We start from the raw sequence: 6000 nt of genomic DNA, 5'->3' as shown, positions 1-6000 counted from the left end.
CAGATCAAGCAAGTTATCCAAGATTGCAAAGCACACTAGCAGCTGAGCCCAGGCTAGAACCCAGACCCTTGATACGCTGTTGCCATTGCATGATAGACAACCAAAAGCCTTCCTAGTCCTTGAACGAATGAATAAACGAATGGGTGAGGGAGCGAAGAAATGGACGGATCTCAGCAGAATGCCTAGTGGCTCACTTTGGGTTTTCATGGCACTGCTGGGTCAGAAGAACCAGGGGGTGAGGGGGGCGGGGGCAGGTGCAGGGGAGGGAGAGAGATGACCAGGGTGCGCCAGCCTGGAGGGAGCGCGGTGCTGCTGCTTATGGGGAGCCAACCCCTGAAAGCCTAGCTACCCTTTGACCCTCCTGTCAGTGTCTCACGACCTTAGACTCACACTGATTACTCTGTGGGCTTCATAGCACATTGCTAACAGCTCTGTCAATATCTTACCGTTATATAACTGTTAAAAGAGAGTCACTTTCAAAGGTTGGTCAGCAACCTGCCTCTCTCGTAAAGTCTATTAAATAAACATGCTTAGGACCCTTCCTGGGAGAGAGGAGAGTGGCTGTTTACTACTGTCCCTTAGTTTGTATACTGATCTTTGGGGGTTCGAACACTGGCACCCGCCCCCAGAGTCAAAACTAGTGTCTCCAGCAGAGTAGCCAGGACTTTGAAGAAACTGGAGACCTACAGGACTGTGGCCCATGGCAAACTGGAAATGACCCAGCCCACCCTCTTGGGCCTCCTGGACAGGGCTGTGGTCAATTTGTAGATGTTCCCTTTGCTGGGGAAGAAGGAACCAATCACTGGGCCGGTGCCAGGAGCTGGTCCCTGGGCGGGGCTAAGCGCTGTTACCTTTGTGCGGTTGTCTTTTCTCGCTTTGGCTGGCGGGGTTGGGTGGGTTGAAAGGGGCACTAGCCTCAAAGGAGAGCTTGAAGTGGGGGTGAAGGCTGTAGGGTGGGCAGAGAGCAGCAGGACGCCTGCCAGGGCCCAGAGCTTCGGAGGGTGCTGGAGTGTCTACAGCAAGGGACTGCCAGCCTTGTATATTTGCGATGGTAATTTGCTGATGGTTCCTGGTAGCTACAAAGTCTCTAAGGCGGAGCCTGGGCCTTTGCATATGAAAATCCAGCCTGGGTTCCCTCGCGGGTCAAGCAGCATTGGGGCGGGGCCAAGGTTGGCTTCTGCCTGGGAGGGGCCGGGATGCCGCTCCCATGGTGATGCAGCGGGGAATTTGCTGACAGTCCCTTGCCAGGTGGGGCTGGCTTCACTAGGCCCGCGAGGAGGACGACCGGCTGGCAGTCTCCTCCCAGGTAGGGAGCGTGTTGCCCGTCACCGCATCCCGGCGGCCTGCGTACCCTTCCTGGCGCTGGGGCCGTGGCGCCGAGGCGCCGAGGGCGCAGACGTGGTGAGCAAGCGGGTGGTATCAGCTGGAACTGGTCTTCCCGGCTGGAAGAAGGGGCGCACAATCCGGGTCCTGGACAGGGGAGGGGGTGGGGCAGGACTGCTTGCTCTACGCTTTCCGGGACCTCGGACTGGGAGGGATGGGGGCGGGGGAGAGTGCGCCACACTCCGTGGCCTCGCCGGCTCTCCCCCAGCGTGGACCCAGGGCAGGGTGGAAGGAGCCGCCTACCAGGAAGGGCCGTGGCTTGGTCGACCGTATTCATTGGGTCGGGGGGGTGGGGTGGGTGGGCAGGAGGCTTGGCTGGGGTCCCGCTCTGTCTGCCTGTTGGTTACCTCTCTGGACCACCCCCATGCAGGGATTCCCTGGGGCTGTGCCTCCCACTCACTGGGCTGGCATGGGAGGGGCGCGCTCTCCCCCGCAGTCTACAACGCGGTTAGGACTTCTGGCAGCGTCACGGCTGCGCTGCAGTTGGCGGGGGTGGGGTGGGGGTGGGTCGGTCTCATTCTGTGCTGAGTGGGCGGGACTTCTGGGCTCTCAGGGGCAAAATACGGCACCTTTTCTCATATGCTTTCACAGAAAGGTTCTTGCGTTCATCCTCACCTTGGCCTTGAGAGAGAAACTTTGGATCTGTATGATGGACCTGGGGAAACTGAGGCCCAGGGGTGCTGTGGCTTCACCAAGGTCACTCAGCAGGTCCTGCAGAGCTGGCCTCCCAGGCACTGCCTTGCCCTGACGCTCTCTGGAGGGCCAGGAGCTGAGCTTACTCTGAAGGCCTCCGTTCCAATCTGGGGTGGGCACCCCCCGCCCCCAGTGCCCCCTTTCCTCATTCCTGAGAATGGAGGGAGATATAACTTCTGTGGAGGCTCCAGAGTGTCATGGCTGTGAACACTGCAGGGATCAGAATTGTATGAGGACAGGGAAAAACTACTCATGAAAAACAGTCATCTAAGTAGAGGAGCTACGGGCCCCTGTTCTGCTTGTGGGCTCAGGGAGAGAATGAGAGTTGGCTTCCAGGGGAGGAAGGCCGGAAGGGGCAGCCCAGTTCTGGGCTTCAGTCTCGTGTACCAGCCTTGATGAAAGCCAATTGGAAGTTCCCAGGCTGCTGTGGGAGGGACGGGGGACAGGCAGATGGACTTTCTCCATTAACAGCCCTCCTCTCCGTGGAGAAGAGCTGGGGGAACTGAGTCCACCTTCTCTCAGCGTCAACCCCACCACCACCCCGTGGATCTCAACCTTGCTCCCTCCCCAACTCCTGTCCCCGGGAGAAATGGACTGCATAGGATCTGTTGCCCTTGGAGGTGAACTTTTCCTGAATTCACCTTGTGAATTCACCCTCCTTCTCCCTGGTGCAGATACTTTTCTCTGGGGGGAAACTGAGGCGGGCAGAGAGCTGTATTTTATTTTAGAGCTGGAGCAAGGCAGTGTCACTGTACAGGTGAGGAAGCTGAGTCACCGAGGGTGTAGCGAGTTGCTCCAGGGCTCTTACCTGCACCCAGGTCTGCTGACACCCCCGGCCCATCGCAGGGCAGACTAGATGAGGCCCCTTCCTCTCTCCTCCTCTCCACCTTCAGCCCCTGCCCCGGTGAGGTGAGGCTGTGAGTGCCTCCTGATGGGAGGGGGGTGTCAGTGGTAGGGGACAGCTCCAGCATCTTCTCCTCCATTGAGATGTGTTTTCAGATTTCTTAGGAAAGAAGCAACTTGAAGAGGGGAGCCAAAGTCTCTTGGTTACCTTCCCATCGTGCACCCAGAGTGGACACAAATTCTGTGGGCCTCTCAGAGCCAAGAGCAGCTGTTTCTCCTGCCCTGGTGCCAGCAGCTGTGATCACAGCCACTGAGGGGGCCCACGGGCAGAGGGACTTCAATTATCCCTCTGACAGCATCACAGGATGGGAAGTCCGTGATTCTGAGCAAAACAGTTACCATGTGCCTGGTGCATGAGTTGATGCTTTTCAGACACACCCTCCGAGCACAGAGCCCCTGAAAGCTGGCCCCTGGTGATTCCATCGCATGCCCTGGGCTACATGATGACCACGAGTAATCACTGGGGTGGCCTGTGGGAGGGGATGGGGTTCCCAGATCACAGCTAGCTGCCCGTGGAGTGACAGTACAATGCCAGAGAGAGGAGTACCCACCGTGTGTCTGGCTCCTCTGCCCCCCAAGGGTCCCTTCTAGCCCTTCTCCAGGAGGAAGGCCACTGCCCCATGACCCAGGGAAGCTGGTGGTGATCCCTCCTGGTTGGCAGAAGCAGAGGCAGGCCTTGGAGAGGCCCTCAGGTAGTGGGAGGACAACCACTTACGGAACATAGTACCTGCTTCTGGACCAGAGCCCCTAGTAGCTGGCACTCTGCCCTCCAAGTTTCCCTACCTGAAAACATGAAAACACGTTCCCCTGTTGGGTGGGAGGGCTTTGGACACATGTCAAGTGTTTATTGCAGATGGGAAATGTTATTCCTGCAGACTCTGGTCTAGATTGAAGCCATCTGTTTCCGGCCTCGATGGGGGAAATGTGGCCAATCCCTCTGCGGAGGCTGCCCTCTCCCCGCCATGGCCAGTCTAGAGCACCCTTCTAGGTTTGGCAGGCAGGCCATCCTTCCCCAGCCCAGTTCATGTTGTGTTTTGGCCCTTGAGGACTTCCCTTCCCCCTCCTCAACCACCTGTGACATTTAACATGATTTCCACACCGTAAGCACAGCAGACCTGCCTGCAGGCCTGGATCCTCCCCACTGACTCTCGAATCCCGTGGACTCTCCACTCTGGTTCTTCCTGGGAAGGAGCTGGTGAAAGAACTGTAGAGATAACGGGCGTGAAGTGCTGGGAGCTCTTTGCACAGAGTGTCCAGGGTGCAGGGCGGCTGCAGAGCATTCAGGCCATGGGCAGTCTCCCCCTGGGAAGGCTGTAATGTAAGCGCTTAGAGGAGCACTCAGCTTCAGGTGAGACCAGCAGCTTTTAGTGCACTGTTTTGCCTGACGTGGGGCCCGGCATTCCCTCCTCTTCCCTCTCCGGGAGAGCAGTGGTTTTTGCAGCTCACTCACAGGTCAGCATGGGTGGTGTACAGCGGGCCCCTCGTTCTTGCCCACGAGGTGGCTGGTGCAACTTGTGCAAAACAGGGTAATGGGGGAGTTGAGAACATGACACGGGCAGCTCATGAGCTATGATGTGTCCTTGTTCTAGATCTGTCTGGATTGCTCTGGACCAACCAAGCGTGGCCCTTTAGAAGAGCACCAGTGGCCAGAACTTTCTGTCCTGTGTTTCTAGGGCAGGGTAGGTACCCAAGCTGCCACGGTCCTTCCCAGCGTGCCTGGGGCTGGTACTGGAACCCGCAGAGGCAGGGGGAGAGGGTATCCCACTGTCACCTCCTCGTGATTAGTAATGCTCCAGAAAGAACCTGAAGCCTGGGCCCAATTAGAAAACCGGGATCCAAGTGTCCTGGGCCCCCTCCTTCTGCTTTTCTCACTTTCCACTCTGCTGTTTCGCACGAGCACCCGGGAGGCAGGCTCTGAAGAGCTGAGCTGGGGTGGCTGAGGTACGGCACAGCCCTGTGCCACCTGCAGACCCTTGTTGATGCCAAGTCGGGGCCTCTGGCAGCCTCAGAGGATCAGAGGCACAGAGGTCAGGCCAGCTTCCAGCCAGAAGCCAAGCCTGCCCTCCCCATGACTGAGTGACCTCGCCAAGGAAGGTGACCCCGGAGACAGGAGCCTTCTCCTCCCTCTGGCTGAGTCTTCTCAGAATTGTGCCCAGCCAGCGGGACACTGGCCCCAGGCCACGGGGTCCTGGCAGAAGAGCAAGGCGTCCTGAGATCTGTGGAGACACCGATGAGCAAGGTGGACCTCTGGCCAGTTGGCCAAGGATACGGCTGTCTGTTAGGTTTCTGATGTGGAGGCCAGCCATGCTTGATGGAGGGCTTGGGAGCGTGGAGGCCGGCACACCAGACACACTGCCTGGGGGCACTTGGGAGCTGAGTTTCCACCTGCTTCATTAACTGCTCGCTTCACCTCTGTGAGTCTTCCATTCACAACATGGCAGAATAACCCCCACTGCAGTGGGCCATGCGGAGGATGAGTGGGAGGAAGCAGAAAGGTGTCTGGCATGTGATTGGTGACTGGGAGCCCGCTTCTTCCCAGTTGCTCACCCTTTTACCTGCCGAGTGGCCAGCTGTCCTGGGGTCTCTGGGTTGGCTGGCCATGCTTTGGTGGCAGTAGCTGACCAACGGTGTTGGTGGCCCTATAGGCACTGTTGGAGCTGAGCTGTTCCCTTGAAAAGAGCTTCAGATCCCTGAGGACCTGGTAGCGGGGGACATCTCAGAGCCAGAGCGGGGCATCCTTCAGTACAGCAAACAGGTTGGTACCAGGTCAGGGATCCCTCCTGGGCCAGGACCTAGTGTGCCCAGGCCTGCGAATTAGGCCAGACTTTGGGAAGACTTCCTCAGGCACCGGAAGAGCAAGAGCCTGAACAGTGTCCCTGGCCTGAGATCCTGGTGCCACTCAGCGACCTCACATTCCTTGTCATTACTTTTTAGTCCTCTGCACGCCCAGGAGAGGGACAGAGCAGGTGTGAGTAGCCCACTCGATAGAAGAGAAAGCTGGGGCTCAGAGGGGTCGTAATA

The 6000-nt window shown here is 58.1% G+C and overlaps 1 protein-coding gene across 1 annotated transcript in view; it reads left to right on the top strand.

The window, feature by feature from the left end:
- Window positions 1–1148: 1148 nt before the first annotated feature.
- TMEM63C (transmembrane protein 63C) overlaps window positions 1149–6000 on the top strand; it is a 69918-nt gene continuing 65066 nt past the window's right edge. The window contains exon 1 of the mRNA XM_060003369.1: window positions 1149–1306. The gene's annotated coding sequence lies outside the window, so the exon portion shown is untranslated. The remainder of the gene's footprint in view (window positions 1307–6000) is intronic.

Source organism: Delphinus delphis, chromosome 2, assembly GCF_949987515.2.
Source record: "Delphinus delphis chromosome 2, mDelDel1.2, whole genome shotgun sequence".
Lineage (NCBI taxonomy): Eukaryota > Metazoa > Chordata > Mammalia > Artiodactyla > Delphinidae > Delphinus > Delphinus delphis.
The sequence above is the reverse complement of the archived record's forward strand: the minus strand, read 5'-3'. Positions and strand labels throughout refer to the sequence as shown.